The sequence below is a fragment of the Ursus americanus genome, chromosome 5, assembly GCF_024610735.1.
Source record: "Ursus americanus isolate L20-20 chromosome 5, mUrsAme1.1.p, whole genome shotgun sequence".
Lineage (NCBI taxonomy): Eukaryota > Metazoa > Chordata > Mammalia > Carnivora > Ursidae > Ursus > Ursus americanus.
The window spans coordinates 64,374,930-64,395,711 of NC_142131.1; the positions used below are offsets into that span (position 1 = coordinate 64,374,930).

Here is a 20,782-nt window from a genome sequence, read left to right on the forward strand (position 1 = left end):
CCAGTCGTGTACCGACAGCAGTTCCTAGATGGCTTGAGGACGGGTTTCTGAAAAATTAACCCGCGCCGGAGGCGGTGCGGCTCGATAACCGGGCGGAGGTGTCTGAGCTGTAGCCTGAGCCAGCGACCATCGTCTTCGGGGTGGGTCTTCAGCGGTCAGAGAACTTAAGTGACCAGCTACGTTCTTTCGCAGGGGCTTCAGTGCTTTGCAATTACTGAGAGGAATTGACAGCACGGTTATTAAACTTTGTAAAGTAATTACTTTCTATTAGCACTTGTATCCACATCCCTCATGAGGTGTTCGGTCCTCCACATCACCTGCAAGGTGTACCCGAAGGACTTCGTTAGGACCAGGGGGAGCTGCTGTCTATCCCAGTGCAGGGAGCCCGGGAAAATCCTAGATGAGACCGTGAAAGGGACCACCAGGCTGATCGGTTGGTGTTTAAGTGGTGAAGTTGTGACAGGAACTGACAACACAGGATTCAAGGTTAAACCTGACACTTCATTTGTGACCCAGTCTAGGATATTTTTCCTCTCTGTCTCGTAATGATAAGGGCTCAAAGCAGCTGGCTTTTCTGAGGGCAGTTACATACATGTAGTTTATATTATGTGTGGACTCAATAGAATTAAATATAGTATTTTCTGGTAATTCTTATTGGATGTGAGTGAGAGCTTATTGAGCATCCTACAGACTTGGGTGCACAATTTGGGAACATTTTGATCTTTGAAAATACATAAAAATGTTGAGAGATAGAACTATTCATGCTTGTATGCATATGTAGATGTGCCTGTGTGTGTGTGTGTGTGTGTGTGTGTGTGTGTGTGTGTAAAATTGATAGGTGAATAAGATAGAAATATATGGAGGGGGAAACAGCCTTGAACTTGCTCTGTGTGGAGAGATAAACCCTCCGATCTACGGGGTGTATGATGAGCATGTGTGTATGCATGTCTGAATCTGCCTGGTCTGTCTGGGTCAGTGTATATGTCCATGAACTTTACGAGCATTTAGTTCAATACCACTCGGTGCAGATTTCGAGTTCCTGTTTTACAGCCCAGCAGCCGCCAGCCGGCCCATCTGTTAAAACATAACATGTACACTTCAGTCACTTCAGTTGGAGCACTAGGGTGGAGCGTGGGTAGGGGGCAACTCTTAGTAGGAACAACATGCTACAAAGAAAGACTGCCTCTCAAGTTCTGAACTTGTACTTTTGGTACGGGAGAAAAGGAGTGCTTGACTCTTCAATAATGGCAAACTACATTTTGTGAAATAATTATAACCATGTTTTGGGGAAAGGGAGTTTATAAGAGAAAAAAATTAAAATCCCTCTAGAAAACAAATGTGGTGCTTGTCACATTACCATGCAACACTGGTTTACGGCTTTGCAGTAGCGTGTATATCAGAAACTGTTTTCTTTTGCTTCTTAAGAGAATGCATTAAAACTGAATTGTTTTGCACCAAAAAAAAAAATCCTTAATAGAAGTAAACAGAGCTTTATTGCAGAGGCTATTTAATCTCTAGAGTTAAGACTGCCTTAGTAATTCTAATGAAACATGTTTTTAGGAATTTATAACCTGGATATAAATTCATGTTCAGCCTAATCACTGGTTACAATGGTTCACAATTTATAGTTTAAGAAATAATAAAAAACCTTTATCACAAAAATTCTGATGACTAAAAGGGTATGGGAGGAGTATAACAGCTTAATAAGTTCCTGTAGCCAAGTGACTGATACTTAAAAAAAACTATAAATTCCTTTAATAACATAATTACTTTTGGTGACAAAATAGAGGCAGTATTTTTGAGAAGCATAGTTGATATATTTCCCAATAATTTTATGCTCATAATTACATTTTAATAATGGTGTTTATTATTTATTATATGTGGGCAGAATAAACTGGAATGGTTCTTAAGAACTCATCACAAGAAGTATTGTTTTCATTTTTATGGTGCTTAAAACATTTTGGGGAAAATATGCATGTCCCTAATCTGTAAGTGTCTTTAAATTTCTGATGGACTACAAAGACAAAATAATTCTCCTGCCTTGATATGAATCATCAGAATCAACTGGGCCAGTCCTTAGAAATTCAGTTTGTGGGCTGGACTCTGTTCTCTTAAATTTGATTCAGGTGGGGTTTAGTAATCTGTATTTTGAACAAGCACCCCCCCCCAAGTGATTCTGATGCTAGGGATCCCTTCACCACATTTTGAGAAACATTGGAATGGTGTTTATGACATAAAAGAATGATCATAGTCTGTGGATTAATTTAATAATTGTTCTGATATTTCCAGGTGGCATTTACCAGCCTTGTGAAATTTATAGGCAGCACTCGAACACTCTGTCCTCAACAATGGCACCTTTGGTTCTCTATTCAGAGTTGTTTTGGAATCCTCAGCTATCTCTCTTCCAGGGTAGCCTCAATTCTAAGGAAGTCTCTCTAGAGAAGCAAGGTAGTAAGACCTCTCCCCAGTCTTAGTCCCTCCAATCTGTATTCCAAATCCAGTGGGTTTCTGGGGTGCTCTGAGGTGACTTCGCCAGTCATAACTCACATGGTTGGACATTTCTCCCTGGAGAGTAGAAGAATCTCAGTCCTCAGGAGCCACCTTTGACTCCAAAGCCATTCTAGGCTTGGAGACTAGTACAGATTTACCCAAGATCGAGAATCTCCTTGGGAAGCTGAGGCTGATCTGCCTCTTGGTCAGGAAAGTGCCCTAGGCCAACTATCCAGAGACTAGGTGTTTCCATTTTCCACGACTCATCATTTTGAGCTACCCAATTAATTGGATAAATAGACCTTTCAGCATTGTGGAGAGACGGGTTGACAACTGATTGCTACTTCTCTCTTCAAATCACTGGGAATTTGGACTTATTAATTATTGCCAATCAGTTTTTATTTATAGTTTGATACTGACATTCAGGGTCTATTCTCCCATTTCAGACCGGCGTAATTCTCAATTTAAAACTTCTAGATAAAATTTTAAAGGGAAAGGATCTATCAGAAGCTGTTATTCTTCCTTCCTTCTACCATCCCCGTACTTAAAAAACCTAATGACTTCTCAGAGGTCAGAAGTGCCTGGAATATTTACTCGCCTGATGACAAAAGGACGTGGAGAGGCTGGGACACTGAACTGGGATTGTTCCAGGCCACTGGATCATTACTGGGACTTTCACGGAGCAATTTCTGTTTTAAGGAGCACTTGGCAGGCATGTTTATAGGTCACTTATCTTAACAATCCTTTGAGTACAAGGATTCTTTTCCCACTTTGTTACAGATGAGCAAACAGCAGCCGCAAAAGAATGATAATATTTAGATCCTGTCTTTCACATTCAAAGATAACACCAATAACTGAGAAACTGGCCTTGCATTTGAATTATTTTTATTTAGCATCATGGTGATATGATAGGATTATGCTTAGTCATTCGTATCATCTATAATTTTTTTTACCTCTTTCTTCAAATTTATTTTTATGTAAAATGTGACCTTGAAAACAGTTTTCTTTATAAAGTTTACCACCAAATATGATAATTGGTTCAATGACCCTAACCTTAACCAGCCAGGCTTGACCCGGAATGGCAAATAATTTGCTAAAGGTCACAGAGCACAACGGCAGTAAAGCCTATATGTTGAATTCTTTGGACTCATATTTTAGACCTGTACCATGTTGCTAGTGAGTCTTCTTATGCCGCTAGTAATGTTTTATGCTGGCAGAATAGAGTTGTTTATATTTCATTTGCCCAGATTCTACATGATGAATGGACCTAGAAAATTTTAAAAGCCTAACGTATAATCACAGCCCCTGACTGTACGATGGGATTTGTGTGCCTACTTAAAAAACTATGGTAGAATGCTACTTTTCTTGAAACTGGGCTATGGGTCACTGCAAGTCTCTAAGCAACAATTTTTTTTTTTTTTGGCTATGGCATACTTTTGACAAAATTCTTTGGTAAAAGGAATTTGACAAAGGCTTTTCTCGTTTTTTACCCTTCTTTCCCCACCCGTATTTCCAATGGCAAAATCTTCCTATAAAATATTTACTTCTCAAGTCAGTCTGCCCTTTTCACATCTCTTAATACTTAAATGTTGGCCATTTTGACCAATTTTCCTCCAACATGCCCTTATCAGGCTTCCACCTTCACTTCATAGTTTCTTGGGCCTAGTCACAACACCTAATATAGAACAGCCACTGAGCTGTAGAAGTTTTACCCTAGCTTTAGTTTTGTGGATTTAACTACAACAACAATAAGAAAAAGAGAAAATAAGAAGAATATCAAAGTCACGTTGATAAGTGTGTCACATTAGGTATTCCAAGCTTATAGTTTCCATGGGAAATTTAAGATCTAGATGAATGAAGTGACAGATGCACTCATCTGTGGCCTTGCAGACAGACACTCTTCAGATACAAGCTAGGCAATAGAACTGAAGACAGCATTCTAGGTTACAGAAGAAAAACAAATGTTAAGCTCTGAGAAAAGAACTGACAAAAAGTGAAGGGTTGGGGATGGATGGGATGGGGAGAGTGGAGGGAAAGAAGCCCTTCCAGTAAAATGCCAGACAGAGTGGTAAGAAATTTATAGAGGTGGTGATGGTGTGGGGTTTCTTGGGGGCACTGGATTCTGTTTTATATTGTCTTCACAACCCGCTCACCCTGCTTGCTTTAAATAATTTATTATAGCAGCAGGCCTTCCTCTGGTTAGTTTCCTTTTTTATAACTTTTTCCTTCTCATCTCTGGGTCTAATCAGAGGCATATATAATCGTGTGGCTGCTCTAGAGTCCTTAGGAAAATCCGTGATCAATACCGCTACATTATAAACCCAGGCTGTTATGTTCTATTTTGCAATGTTTTCTTCCCTGTTATATTAACCAAGTATCTATGTTTTAAACAGTATTTTATTAATCTTTGCACAATGAGACTATGGGCTTATTCTTCTTGGCTGGAAATATCTTTGGAGTAATCCATCATCAGAGCACCATTGATCTAATGATGTATTTATTGCTCACTATTGTAGCACTGGCAAGAAACCCAGTATGGTTCTAAAAATTTGATTAAAAAGAAATCAAGTTTTTGCAAGGCGTAGCCATCCAATTATGTTAGCAGCTGCCAAGTATATTTTATGCTAAAATATACAGACATATTTCAAGTGAGCAAAATGTGATCTTTTCAAAAGCTTTTAAAACTTTTTGCTATGAGATAAGTAGAACAAGGAGATGCCTCATAATTTAAAAAGTTATAAGTGCACTCCCCATCTCCACCAAAGGTAAAGTATAGTATTTTTTCAGGTTATGTCCTTAGACACTAAAATGGATAGATTTATCTGTTTTATTGGCAGTAATAAAAACAGTGGTGATGGGGCATCTAGGTGGCTCAGTCGGTGAAGTGTCTGCCTTTGGTTATAATTGCAGGGTTCTGGGATCCAGCCCCGGGTCGGGCTCTCTGTTCAGCGGGGAGCCTGCTTCTCCCTCTCCCTCAGCCTGCTTGTGTGCTCTCTCTTTCTGACAAATAAATAAATAAAATCTTAAAAAAAAAACAAACACGCAACAGTGGTGATAAAAACTAGCTCCTAGTCCTTGAACGATTTTCCAAATAATCATTACACATCAAAATTAATTAGCAACAGTAACTGAGTACCTATCATGGGTAGTACCTTTTTTCTACTACTCCAAATGCAGCTCAAGTATTAGTGCCTTTGGGAAGCCCATCTTTGGGCTAGTTTGTACACTGTCCACAGAACCATCTCTTGTAACCCCACCCTCTCCTGACTGAGAGCGGCTGGAGGGCAGGGCCCATACCTCTCATCTTGTGGCTTCTCAAGAAAGGGTATGTAAGAAATAGTTGCTGGGTGCACTAGAGGCTACAAAGAATTACAGGTGAACATTTGCAAGGCCTTCAAAGATGTGCACAAGGATACTCACCACCAGTTGAAATGGTAGCGATAACTAAATCCGAGCGACAGACTTCCGGCTCTAGCCCCTGTCTCAGTGCCTCACGTAACTGTCATCATTCCTGCTCTTCCATCTTCAGAGTTTCCCTCTACTCCATTCCTGCCTTTCCTCCTCTTCTCACTACGTCCCCGTTGTGACGTCTTCAGAAATGTCTCCAACTCCACCCACTCCTCCACTAGTCTAGGCCATGTCCCCCAGTTCCTTGTTTTGTTCTCATACTCCTTGTGTCCTATCTTGAACAGGCAGCTAACTCATGGGCCCCACTTTGAGGCTTGGGGCAGCCCGAGTTGCCTATCTTTTGAAGTCTCAGATGTACTGGTTCCTTTTGCCATCCAGGGCAGCCAACTGGCTAACTTTGGCTGTGGGAGGCCTGGGGGCCGTGGAGGAACAAGATGGTTGCTGGGCCTATAGGCCACGGATAACCAAAGCTGAGCATAATGGGGAAACCTGACATTTGTGAGTGAAGCTTCTTTTAAAAAATTAAAATTCCAGCAGATTTTTAATTTCAGAGACGAAATATTTTTCATCTCTAAATCTTTTGTTCAAGAAGCATCCCCTATACAATCATGTACATGAGGTCATCTGATGGCTTAGATCTAAGTTCTTACCTCAATTCTTACATCAGAGTGGCTTACTAAGCTACTGCATGGACCATGTGTCCAGGTGGAGTCTATGGAACAGCCAAATTAAGCGTAGAACTGCCGAGGTCAGGGCCTTTAGGATAGACCTTTTATGTTAGATCTTAACGCACTTCAAATGACTACAAGAGATCAAGGACCCCTATTTTCTGTCTCATCTGGGAGATTAAGCCTCAGTGAACGTAGGTGCTTTCTTCTCGTACCTGCCAAGAAAATATCATTAGAAAACTGAGCAATTACATCTGAAAGTTATTTAGATGTTCAAGGCAACAGAGAAGATGAGCAATCCTAGATGAGGTCATGGACTCCCTGGTTGCTTTTGGATCTTGTAAGTGAGGAGCACTTGCCCCTGCCTGTCCCAAGGCCTCTGCTTTCATCTGGGTGCTGGGGGCTGGGAGGATTTGAGCCTGGCTCCACGAGGGGGGAGGCAAACGTCTGTGGAGCCCATCTCTGTCCCTGTGACCAGTGCAGGTTCGCCCTGTGCTGCTTTGCTTTGGCATTTTCTCAGAGCTGTCTTTCAGCGTACCATGTACCAAATCTTCCTCTTCCACTTTGTGAATATGTTACATAAACTGAGGTTCTCACAGCCAGTTCTCATCCTTTTTTTTTTTTTTAAGATTTTTTTTTAAATTTATTTTAATTTGACAGAGATAGAGACAGCCAGCGAGAGAGGGAACACAAGCAGGGGGAGTGGGAGAGGAAGAAGCAGGCTCATAGCAGAGGAGCATGATGTGGGGCTCGATCCCATAACGCCGGGATCACGCCCTGAGCCGAAGGCAGACGCTTAACCGCTGTGCCACCCAGGCACCCCCAGGAAGTCCTCATCCTTAAGTTTCCCTGATTTTAATTTTTCTCCTAAATTTAGTCTCCCCCCACCCCCCACATTCATGTTTTCCTCTCTTTAACATTCTCTTTCCCTTCTGTTCAGGTAAGAACTCTATAAAGTCTGTATTAGAATCAGTGTTCCCATTAATCTATTCCCTGCAGGAGTTAACCACATGTTTGACCATTTTCAAAGGAGTTTCCTAGAGCATGCCGGTATTTCTTTCCAATGCTAAAAAGAAGACCCCGTTAATGAAGCTTCTCCTCTCTGGGATATTACACACTCTAAACATAGCACAAAAGGAATTAGCCTTACAAAACCTCAGTTTTACCAACCTTACCCATACTTGCTAGTGACACCCCCCTTACCTGCTTAATCACTCTTACTGCCCCCTGCTCACTTTTTTATGTCATTAAGAAATAAGATCACAAGCCTCTGCTAGCAATAGACATACTCATGACAACCAAGGAGATGAACCTTTTTACAAATACCCCAACAGGTATACGCTGAATAGGGAAAAGAAGGGCAGGGCTCCCCTGATAATCTTTACAGACAGGACATGTGGAGTGATGCATCTTTTGCTGATAAATTTATAATCTGTTGTTCTAACTAACCATGGACTGTTTCTCCTTTGAGGCTGCATCATTCATTGCCTTCTAGCTAACATCAACAGTTGTCACTTTTTCCTTTTCCTTCAGAACTATGGCCAGTGAGTTTCAGGTTTCTCTCCTTCATTTATTTTATTTAATCTTTATTTTTTTGGTGTTTCAGGTGGCTTAATCTGGTTTACCTACTTAAATTATGTTTCTAACCTCTGCGGATATTTTTCTACCACTTTCCAGCCCTTGACAACATCTCACAATTAGACACCATCCTTACATTGAATGCATTTCCATTTTCGCTGCAGATCAGTAATGAAGATGTTAAGTGGAATCCTGATAGTGACCCTTTTCAAAAGCTAAGGCACCATTTGCTATTCTGTCTTAATTATGGTCTCTTAGCAAATTTTCATCAGTTATAATGTCCACCCATTTGATAAGTAATGTGTCTCAAATACTGTACAAAATTATAAAATCTATGTGCCTTATATTTTCTGCTCTCCATTACGGGTGAAATTTATAATTCTGTAATTTTCCTATAGGAAAAATACTTATTAGACTGGAATGGCTAATTTGGTTGCAAGCCATACTGCTTTTTGCTTATTGTGAACTAGTAGACATTTACGTGATCTTCTATTTTACCTCATTCCCAAACCCCACCAGCAGCTCTGCCAGCAGTAACCCCACTCCAACATTTCCCTCTACAGTCAGTTAGCATCCATGCTTTTCTGGTAGGATGGATGTTTTATTTTACCAGTCCCTAATATTTTCAATTCTAAAATAACTCTACATAGCTAAAACAAAAATAGCCAAGTGTCCTATTATGATTATGATATTCCCCCCTTCTTTTCTAGGCAGGTCTGTCTCCTGATTATAAATCATAATATTGCACCTCTTTTCCGGAGTGCTTTTGCCCCTTAATCCTCTTGTCCCAGTGGAGCGTGAAGCTGCTTCAGCTTCCTTGGTATCTGACCTGTGCCTGGGATCTGTGCTAGTCCTACATGGTCCCTGTTGAAGTACTTGTAATTGGGTGAGGGCTCAGAACTGGAAGCCTTATGGAACATAAGCCCAGGGAGGGGTGTGCTTCACTTAGGTCCTCAGGGAAAAATATATAAACTAGGCAGATGGAAGGTAAAAGTCCAAGTTTTTTAAACAGGGAACGTCAGAGATAGACTATTTGGTACCAGCTACTTAGACCAAAACATCATCTTCCTGTTGTGATTTCTGGGGTGTTTTCCCCTCAGGCTTTTCCGGGTGACCATCCCAGTTTTGTAAATTAAAATGCTGTATCACCTCATATCCAGAATTTTGGAGTTCGTGAGCTAGATTCAGAATTCCTCGTTCCATTCCTAGAGCTTCTCAGAGACAAAGAAACAAGTGGTGTTTCCAAATGGAAGTGCCCAAGGAAAGGTGATGTGGTCCACTTGCTAGGAAACCTGCACACAACACAGGACACCAACTCAAACTGACCTACACAGTAAGGAAGTGTATTATCTCATGTGAGAAGCAGGGCAGACAGCAGGATTAGTTGATTTAGTGGCACAATTAACATCACCAAAGATACAGGTTCCTTTCATCTCTCTGCCACTGTCATCCTTAGTCTTCACTCGAAGACTAGTTCTTACCTTCCTGGCAAGATGGCTGCAGTTGTTCAGATATCACTCGTGGGCATGACAATATCTAGAGCACAGAGCACAATATCTAGTTACCCTCCCAGGGTCTCCTTTTGAGGGAGATTAAAATAGTACCAAGAAGAGTCTGAGAAGACCTGTCTTCTTATCTCATTGATTAGAAAAGCATCACATGCTCCATCTGTAAATCAGCCACTCGCAAGATGTTCTCCATCATGGCTTGAGGGAAGGGAGAGGTGAATTTGAACAATATTAGGATTCTGTTAGTAAAAAAGAAGTATGTGTTGGGAGTGAGGGGGCAAGAGATGTTGGCAATAAATGTAAGTGTCTACCTATACATTGTGACTTGGAAAGTAACTCTGATACTCCCTTTATGACTCCTGTGTAGTTGGTAGGTACCACTGAAATGCTCTATGTTTCTGGACACAAAATGGCTAAGCTAGGTTGACAGGGAGGGAATAGCCTCAGTGCAGACTAATTAAGGCCAGAGAAATGAGCCAAGATCAATAATTATTGTGATTAGAATCACAATAAACCCTAATGAATTCAAATGTACTAATTTATGTCTATTTGTACTCAATAAGTATATGATCTTTACTGAATAAAAACGATTAAAATGATTTGCTGATTTCTCAATTCTATATTTCAGATATATCATTTTGCAGTATTGGTCCCCCTGAATGTAAACATTTTTTATTAATCTTATTTACATATCAGAGCATTAACAATAATGATAATTACTGATGATTGTAACTGGCCATGATTTATTGAGTGCCCTTTTATAAATTAGGAATTTAGCATCCAAGAAGAGCTAGTCATTTGCTGAGCTCACTTAGCTGCTGAGTGGTTAAGCTAGGATTTGGACTTAGGTTCATTTGCCCGTGTCCCTTCCCTGCTCTTCACGGCTTCTCTTTCCCCAAGACTACCGTGGCCTGCATGCTAGGGCCCTGCCCATCTCTGTGACCTCATTACTTACCCCCTTGCCTTTACTAGTTGTCTCACCATGTAAGCTGGTCTCATTCTCACCTCTGACCCTCTGCATCTTCTGTGCCTTCTGCTTGGATCACATGTCCCCACTCCTATGGCTCCATTCCTTCCCTTCAGGGCTCCCCTTCACAGTTCCCTCCCAGGACCATCCCAACTGATCTGCTCAGGGGAGCCCTCCCCCCATCCTCTGTTTCTGCTCCATTTTCCTTTTTCCTCTGTCATATTTGCCATAACTTTATATCACTTACCTGCCTATCTACTTGTTTTTGTCTGTTCCTACTAGAATTTAAGTTCCACAGGGACAGAGATCCTGGCTGTATTTGTAAAATGAATGAAAAATCAAGTGACCAAGTTAATGAAGAAATGAATATTTAGACGTTTTGACCTCTGGTAATCCACAGGCTGCCTTTTTCTCCCACACAAGGTCTAAAGGAGGATGACAGTTGCCACTGAGCTGAGTACACGCACTTTACATTTTTCTCCTATGAAATCTGGGAACTTAACAAAACCTACTTTTCTCTCTCTGAGGGCAAAATAAGAGATAGGTATCAGAATTCTTCAGGGAAAGGGTAGACTTGCCATAGTAGTATTACATAAAGGTTTTAAGAGAACTTGGTAGAAGAGGAAAATTTGAGTAATATTCTTAGCTGCAGTTTTTATACTGATTATCATTTAAAGGATGCCAGCCAGCTCCTTTAATGTTAGGCATAACCCCTTAAAAAATAGAGGTAGATATATAAAGCTAAATTGTAAATTGGAAGAATTATAATTGCATGATAATTTGCAGTGACAAATTTACTTAAACAAAATTGTTTTCTCTACTTACACATAATTTTTCATTTGAACTCATGTATGTACCAAAATAATTTATTCCTAGAACTGTGTTCTTAATTATTCTGAAGTAATTATGAAGGTGCAAATTGAAAAATAGCTTTACCTCCCATGTTAATTTGGAAGGGATTGACAGAAGTGAAGCAGTGCCTGCCCAAAGTCCCTTTTCTCTGGCTTTCAGCTCAGGACCTTCTCAACTAAAATACGTGCTCTTGTGTTTTCCTTTCGCTGTCATTCTGTGGCTGATGTGTCATTTGCTAAATACATTGTGAACCATTATTTTCTGAGGCTTCCAGGGTGACTTTACTACCCAACCAAATAAATCACCATTTCCCCCTTTGACAGGAACTTCACACTCCCCTCCAATCTGCTCATCTTCGCCAGATCTTTCCCCAGGTGACCTCGCCAACCATGGCATCTCTGTCTGTGCAGGGGATCAGTCTAAACCCGCTTGGCGCTGTTGTCTGCCTTCTCTGCTTCCCGCTATCACAAAAACCTGTTAGAGTCGTTACTATGAAATACACTTTGCAGTTAAACTCCTTGTATCAGACTTCCAGAAGCAGATCGAAATTTTATGGCGAGTAGAAATACATCTATATTTGACAGTAATTTTTAATCTGGTTCTTCCAGATTGTTTTTATGTTTTGCATCAAAGACAAGTCAGAAAAAAACTGAAGGGGGAAGAAAGGGAAGAGGATATTTTGACGTTGTTCACAAGGTGTGTCATAGGGAGGACCTCTTTCTTCCTCACTTTATAACCTGGGTAGATTTGGGTGTGTAATTGTGTAAGAGCCCATCAGGACCCAAGTGACAAGGAGATGAGTAATCAAAGGGCTGGGTCAGCATATCATTATTTAAATTAGGCGGGCGCATGGTCTACAAAAGCTCTTGAGAGACTGCCTTTGACAGGGTAGTTTTCATATACAGTAGATTGGTGCTTTTATGGCTCGACAAAGGCTTTGTTTCTTCCCTTTTTTTTTTTTTTTTTTTTTTTTTGCTTTCTAAACTGTGGGTGGGTAACAGCATGGGGTTATAGAAAATGTATAGCGAAAGCAGTAGCAATGAGAAAGAATCCATAATGGGTACACACATATTGCTGGAATATTTCCCAAGTACTTAGGGGGGGTGGCAATGAAGCTTCTTTGGCAGAGGCAAAGTAGAACATGTGCTTTTCCATGTGTGAACACACTGTGCTTTGAAAGGCCCTTTATGATTCACAAAAGCAGCTGCTTTCGAGCTGGTGTAGCCACAGAGTGTAGGAGACTCACTGAAATCGGTGTATTGCAGACTCCTGGCATGTGTTTCGGAGATTGGGTTAAGTTTTGGGGATCTTGCTTAATTCACAAGTGACATGGAATAAGTACTCTTCGTTTGCGTGTGGGACCCTTTGTTCATTTCTTTAGGGTTTGTGGGTCAAAGTTAGCAAGCCTTAAAATTGTGAACAGTTGTCTGTTATGTTACATGCATACATACAGACATAAATTTGTATAGTTGGCTCTCTTTTTAATTTTGAAAACTATGCGTGGCAGTTCTACTTTGCCTAGTAAATCCACTTTCCGGAGTTATTGGTCAGATATATTTTGTTGTATTGTAAGCCTTCCTTGCCAGATAGTTGTGATCTTATTATGCATTGTGTTTTGGTGACTTTTTAGTTTTGACTGTAGTTTTACCTAATAAATCCTGTGTTTTGTCTTTTGTACACTTCTATTCCATTTCTGAGTGCTAGCTTCTGTCTACTCTTTTATGATCACTAATAAGTTATTTTCATTCTTCTTGAAGATTTCAAGCCCCAATAACACCAGCAGTGTTGTTTCCTATCACCTTCAACAAGACTCATTTGTTTCCAGTTCCTCGAACAAGATAAGTAACTAGGGCATGATTCTTTCACTTTTTGCTAGTTTTCAGTTTATTGGATACTGACATAACGTAGCATTTGCACAATTCGCTTTAAAAAAAAATGGGTGATAGCTTTTTGTTTTTAACGTGTCACAACTATTATGTTTCTAAATGACAAAGCAAAAAAGATTACCACAAAATAAGAGTAGTGTGGATATCTTGAACTGGAAATCATTTGAAATGTTTCATGGCTACACTTTGTGCTAAATATAAAAATAATTGTGTTTCCCATGTCTGAGCATCAAAAGCCCCAGTTGGAAAAGCACATAGTATAGCAAGTAGGTCACTATTGATGGTAGAACATGAGACAGGAAATGTCACAGCTAAGATTAGAGGCCCAAGCAATATGTCTCGCCATGCTTGCTCCATTGTTCATCCTAAGTGGAAGGACTCAACAGGGTATAACTAACTTTAGCCCAATTTGAAAGTATTAGCAAGGATAGCCTTTTAATCTGTCATTCCCATTTGTTTCTAGATAACTCACTTTCCCAGTTGGGCAAAATAATTGAACTGCTTGGATTCGCACATTGGCAGACCTCTGAATACCAACTAAAATGGCAGCCTTTTCATTCTAAAAGTATAAATGGGAGGCAATACTCAGCTATACAAAATCATAGCTACAGATTTACCTGGTGTTTGAAATCACTAACTAGGAGTGAGCAATTGGTTAAAAATGAATTCTCTTAAAATCTCATTTATCTTCATATTTGAAGGTGAGGTGGTGTGGGGATGTGCGGGGACGCTCTTAGGAAATCCAGTTACCTTTCCTCTTCTTTTTTGAGGAGTATGAGGAAGATTTATTATTTATACGTGGGAATTTTCACCACAGGGTGTGCCCAAATTTGCATACATTTGCATATTCTAATATTTAAATAAAAGGCTAGGAAGGAAAACAGTGCTCTCCTGGGTCAGCCCCGACCTGAGACATTATTTTTGGGGGGCGAGGAGAGCAGTCCAAGATGGAGCCTCAGATTCAGAGGGAAGCCATCCCCTCATGCTACATTAGGCAGTTGAGCTCAAGCCCAGAGAGCCGGCAGCTATTTGGATGAGTGAATTTGAATCCGTCGCTCGAGTGCGGAGTATTCGTTCACTTCTAGCACCGAGTTCTTCCCAGAACAGCCTGGCTTGCGGAGTCCATGTATTCTGCGTGCAAAGCCTCACTTCTTGAATCTCAGAGGCCTTCCTGGGCTCCCATTTTCAAAGGTCATTAATACAGATTAAAACCCTCCACTTTGAATGAGGATTACTTCAAGCCGGTTGTAACTTTCAAGAGGGGAGGCGAGTGGTGTGGAGGCTCAGTGGAGTAAGTGTTTTGACAGTGTTTTTACTCTTCATTCCTTCTCCAGCTTAAATACAGAGCCTAGATTTTTTATACCTGATCTGTTAAGATGCACAGCTCTTAACAGAAATCTCTCTGGAATGAAAATTCTGGGAATGGTTTCCATTTGGCAGTAAGAGGAATTGGCTCCTGATGGGAGAAAACACAAGCGATGTGGCCGTTGAGACTGTGCCATTGTGTGCCTCTTGTTCTCACCCCCGATGAAGCTAGCTGGTTGTGAGCTGTGGAGTGAGCTCATTTTCTAGACCTCTGTCAGAGAATGTCAGTTAACAGGGGTTGGCGGCAACATCCTGGAAAATATTTTGGAGTGTGTGGAGTAGGTTTTTGCTTTGGAAATCTTTGGGGGAAAAAAAAATCCCTTTTCTAGTTTTAAAAATGTATGAGTAACTAATAAATATTTACATCTTCAGGTGACTTGTGGAACTCTTTACCATCTTATGAAATTGGTTATCTAATTTTAGTTTCTGCTCTGAGATTTCTCTTTGATATCATCATAAATGACTGCATGGCCAGGTCCCCCATTCTGCTTGCACCCCATTCGGAACCCTGAGCCAGGTCCTGCCCCACCTCTGATTAAAGGTAGACGTACAGCAAGGCACCAGGCTCCTTTCTTGGAAAGGAATGGAAAACTGGATTTTTTCTGTGGACTCATTCTGGTGTTAACACTGTATGATTCTATTCATCTTTCAAAGCCTGTTTATTTTTCCCTTCTATAGAGAGCAAGATGTAAAACTGTCTGATTGGTAACTTTTAATTGTAAGGGGAATACTCACCAGGTGACTAGCTGGCTGCTTAAATCCCTATTTTGGCTGTTTCTTTTATCAGTGTTGTATAGGAGAACTCAAATACAATGTGTCTGATCACAAATTCCAAGCAAGAGTGAGTTTCATTCTTCAGTGCCAGAAGCAATTTGGGGGGTGGTGGGGATTGGGAGTGGTAGGTTGGGGAGTTCTGGTTTCCTAAGAAAATCAAAAGAGGGAACCCAGGGGGTTCCTGGGTGGCTCAGTTTGGTTAAGCGAAGGTCATGATCCCTGGGGGTTCTGGGATCCAGCCTGATTGAGCCCCGAATTGGGCCCCATGCTTGGCAAGGGGTCTGCTTCTCCTTCTCCCTCTGCCCCCACCCTCTCCCCGCTCCTGCTCTGTCTCTCTCAAATAAAAATAAAAAATAAAAATCTTAAAAAAGAAAAAAAAGAAAGAAGAGAGGGAATCCATTATGTAAACATGTAACAGGAACCCAGTGCGGATTCACACAGTTAATAACCTCTGTCTCTTTGTATAGGAAATACATTATCAGTGCTTATAAACCTGTGTGCAAGGAAGTAGCACAAATAAAAACTTCATTTGGAGGTGCCTGGTTGGCTCAGTCAGTTAAGCATCGGCCTCCGGCTCAGGTCATGATCCCAGGGTGTTCCCATTGAGCCGGCTAGTGGGACTCATTGCTCAGCGGGGAGCCTGCTTCTCCCTCTGCCCCTCCCCTGCTCATGCTTTCTTTCCCTCTCTCTCAAATAAATAAAATCTTTAAAAATAAATAAGTAAAGGGATGCCTGGGTGGCTCAGTCTGTTAAGCGGCTGCCTTTGGCTCGGGTCATGATCCCAGGATCCTGGGATCGAGTTCTGCATCAGGCTCCCTGCTCAGCCGGGAGCCTGCTTCTCCCTGTGACTGTTCTGCCTGCTGCTCCCCCTGTTTGTGCTCTCTGACAAATAAATAAAATCTTTTAAAAAATTAATAAGTAAATAAAAACAAAAACTTCATTTGTGAGAGCCCTCTTGTCACTTTCCAAAAAGCTTAATGAAAAGGGTTTTATAATTTTAATGAAGAGACAATCCTTTATTACCTTTAGTCTCTCTGATGATAAAGTTGGTGGAATCTCCAAAATACGGAAAACAACCTAGATTGGATTATTTTGTTGTCTTTTTGTTAATAAAATTTTTTTTCCCAACGAAAGAGATATACCCCCCTTTCCTCAAACACAATCAAGCTAATTTCCTAAGGGTGAATTTTCCTTAGCTTTTGTGAAGGACTGTCTGGTTTTGAGTGTTTGACCTCTGAAAGGAATTGGGGGCTTTGGAATCTCCTGCTTAGGAGTTCTTGATGCCCTGGACAGAAGCTAGTTTTAATGGAGGAAATTTGAATGGACCGATTTGGGAGATCATCTTTTCATCCTGTCTTTATTTTAAAAACCTTCCTACCTTGTTTCAGGTTAGTGCCTCAAGAGATTTTACTTACGGGTAACCAGATCTTGCTGTTGTATAAGTAATTTCTCCTAGATATGTAGGACTATCCTTTCAGACTCTTGTAAGAGCTTTCGGCCCTTGGATTGGGTTGTCTCGTCCACTGCCCAGCGTGTGACTTTGTTACTGCTGGATGCAGTCAATCATACTGACTTCCCAAGCTCTTGCACCTCACGATGGCAAATGTAGAAAACCAGGCTCAAAGAAAATAATCCAGGTGATAAAAGACTCTAAATTTAGAAAACTTTTCTCTTCCACTTAATGGAATACAATTTATTTCTTCTTCCCACACAAAACAGAGCTGTCCAGAACAACCATGAAAAACACATGACCCTGTCCCATCCCTCCCACTTGCAGCTGTCAAGGCTTCTGAGGGAGATTTGTGTGTGTTGAATAATTTTGCTCTGTAACACATCATAACCACATGTTTTAATGTTTGTTGAGGCTGAAAATTGCCAGTCCATTTGAGGGGTGTGTGAATGTACGCTAATGGGGAGATAGAGACTTGTCAACCTTACCCACTTCTGGATGGATTCAACCAGATTCTCTTCTAGGTGGCAGCAGGAGAAAACTCAGCCAGGTAACCTGCCTTCATTCCTCACTCACTGGGTGTTTGGATGGAGGGTTTCTTCGGAGCTGCCAGGAAACAGAATTGGGGATTATCCAGGAGTTCTTTGAGCACTCAAACAATGACAGCCAGTGCCCTTCTAGCAGAAATTCCATTAATTTTTAATTTTTGAGTTGGAAATGGCACTAGAGATTATCCACATTGGGGTTTCTAAAGTGGAATTTGCAAGAGAAACCATTGGAGCAGGGGAAGAAAGTACTAGAATTCCCGTTCATTTTTTTATACCCCAAAATAAGAAAAATTAAGTATTTTTAGTGTATGAATTGACATTTGCACCCCCCCCCCCGTTCTTTAGGTCAGAAGGCCCTACATTCTGAGGGAGGGGTAGGTTTCCCTCAACAGGCAGTGGTTGGTCTCTTCACTTGTCTACGGCATGTTGCATTGTATTTGCACATGTCAGGTTAAATTAATTTGCATAATATTAATTAGCTTCAACTAAGCTAGCCCTCAACAAGAAAAACAAGGGAAGTAGCTTAAAAAGATTAAGGTAAAAACAAAAAAAAAGTATGAATTCGAAGGTATCACTAATTGGGCAAGCAAGAACAAGGGAACAGTTTGAAAATGGAGTTGACACTCTGTTCTAAGACAAGCTCTTTCTTTGTTAGCCAAGATATTAGCCCCTAATTTCAAAACCCTCAAGATGACTAAGTGAAATACAGATTTACATGTGCTATCATTAAGAACGAACATATTGGAAGGAAGTGTATACTGTGCCTTGAAAATTTTCCTAATGATAATATGAAAGTGCCACAATTAGAAAAATAGGTAGAATAAACCCTGCACTTTTTAACCAATGTTTAAATTCACCTACGGATCTTTATAAAATTTCACTCAATTAAATGGTGTTCTGAAGCCTGTTTCGAAGTTTTTACTTATATGCAAAAGTAAAAAAAGCCACATATCTTTATAAAGACTTGTTCTTCCCATAATATCTTCCAGGTAAGATATTATGCTGAAAACTATCTATCTAAAATGAGTTTCTCCGGGTGCCTGGGTGGCTCAGTTGGTTAAGTGTCTGCCTTCCGTTCAGGTCTGATCCATGGGGGGGGGGGGGGGTTGATCCTAGGATGGAGCCCCAGGTTGCGTCTGGCCCCACGCTCAGCGGGGAGTCTGCTTCTCCCTCTGCCCTTCACCCTCCCACCCCCCCTTCAAATAAATAAATAAAATCTTTAAAAAAATAATAAAATGAGTTTCTCTGTCACAAAGTCCTGCAAAAGTATTATTGAACCTATTACTGAATCTTGAGGAAACAAATACCATATTAGAACAGGTTATGGAGGGCAGAAGGTTTGCTTTACATTTGCGAGATGTTAGATCGAGCCTATTGTATGTATTCATTTCTGCTTCACCAATGAAATGCACCAAGTGCTTGTTTTTGGTGAGCCACTGCTAGATGAGATTCATTCATAATCTTTATGAAAATGTTTTGTGAGAAAAACCAAGTAGTGTTTCCTCTTGAGAAGCAGCTGCTTCTTGGAGAAGGATTCCAGCGTGAGGTTACAAGAGATAAATTCACTCACTGCATCATTCATAAGCAAGCTAGCGCAGCCAAGATGTTGAAGCCAGAGGTATACAAAATGCTGCATGAGGATACTTCATAATTAATTTTATAAAAAACAAACCTATAATATACAGTGCCGTTGAAGCAATACAATATTTTGTATGAAGTTGAGAAAGGACCATGAAAATCTTTTGTACCTCACAGAGGTTTGCTGGTTATCTTACTGAAAAATAATTGAGTTGTCAAACTTAGAGATAAGTTACATTCATTTTTCTTTTTGTAAAAAGGAAAGGGTTCCGCATTTTGTTAACCGTTTCTATGATAATAAGAGTCTTCAGTAGTATGCTACCTAGAGGTCATTTTTTTAAAACACGAAGCATAACTAATTTGTCCTTTCAAGATAAAGGTGTCATTGTAAGAATAAGTAAGAAAGTAACAGAATTTTAAAGAAACTTTTAAAGAGAGAATATAGAGAGAATACTATGGAAAACTGTTTGGAAATGCTTATACTGTGATTTTTTATTTTTTATTTATTTACTTATTATTACTTGCTTAAAACTGTGACAGCTATTACAACCCAGCTACATAGAATAAACTGAACTTGGGACTAGGCATTCAAATTAACATATCACAAATAATTAATCTAGCTTTTCAAACATGAAGCATATTTATTTATGTTGTTCTTGATAAAATAATGATTGTTCAGTAAGATAGTGTGTACTCAGATACATTTAAAGAAAATATATTTAAAGAAAATATTGTTTATTTCATACTTTCCTTGTACTTTTGTGATTTTGATGTTTGTTTTACAATGTACCTAATACAGTACATTGTACATACCTAGCACGTAGGCATGGCATGCACGCTTAAAAGCATTTTAGCATTGGGATTCATGATCCAGCAATTTTGGAAACTACTGCCCTTGACTGAAGATCCTTAAACTTTTGGGGGCAGGGAATAGCCACAGAGTCTTTGAGACAATAAAAGATATGTACCGTCTTTGGGAAAAATTATAGACACATGCTGCCAAATAAAATTTTGCCCCGAATTCAGGGCGATCACCTGCCCACGGAATAGCTGTTGTCACGGACTCTAATAAAGCCCCTGGATGAGGACAAGAATGCCCTAAGGAGTTACGTGACTTACTCGGGGCCACACAATGACATCATCTGATCTTTCAATCAAGACCTGCTGAGCAGTGTGTCATGACAGCCTTCAGCCTGGCTGCTAGGGACACAACTCTGTCTGGGCCCCCAAGGCATCCACAAGTGCAGTGGGGACTCCAGTGTGCAACACATAATCCCAATACCGTTTGCGTTTAGGAGAAACTTGTTTATTTGACCGACATTAAAGGACACCAACTGTGTGGGGGCATTTTGCTAACCTCTATAGGAAACCCAGAGATGGGTAAGGTAACACTTGTAGATAATCAGGTGCCAATTACTTGCTCCGGCTTCCAGTGCTCTTTCTAATGCACCTTTTATATTGCTGAACCTCCTGGGGCTCCTCATTGGGGTCTGCAGCTCTGTTTCCTTCATGCACTAAATGAAAATGTACAAGTAAAGGGAGGTGAGGCAGCAGGTCATCCTCCTTCCTATTTCTAAGCAACCAAAGCTCACTCTTTGGGTTTATGTGCACGAGCGTGTAATTCTTTGCCTGTGGAATACAGAACTGAACTCTTAGCTAAATTGGCAAATGGAAGAAAACAGGGAGTAATAAAGGAGGTATGGGATTTTA

At 40.5% G+C, this 20,782-nt stretch overlaps 1 protein-coding gene and 1 long non-coding RNA gene across 2 annotated transcripts in view; one reads left to right on the forward strand and one right to left on the reverse strand.

Annotated features, from left to right (window-relative positions):
* Window positions 1–20,782, forward strand: part of MARCHF3 (membrane associated ring-CH-type finger 3) — a 135,416-nt gene that overhangs the window by 547 nt on the left and 114,087 nt on the right. The gene's annotated exons all lie outside the window — the stretch shown is intronic.
* LOC148110134 (uncharacterized) overlaps window positions 17,207–20,782 on the reverse strand; it is a 55,727-nt gene continuing 52,151 nt past the window's right edge. The window contains exon 4 of the long non-coding RNA XR_015724586.1: window positions 17,207–17,552. This is a non-coding gene — a long non-coding RNA (uncharacterized LOC148110134). The remainder of the gene's footprint in view (window positions 17,553–20,782) is intronic.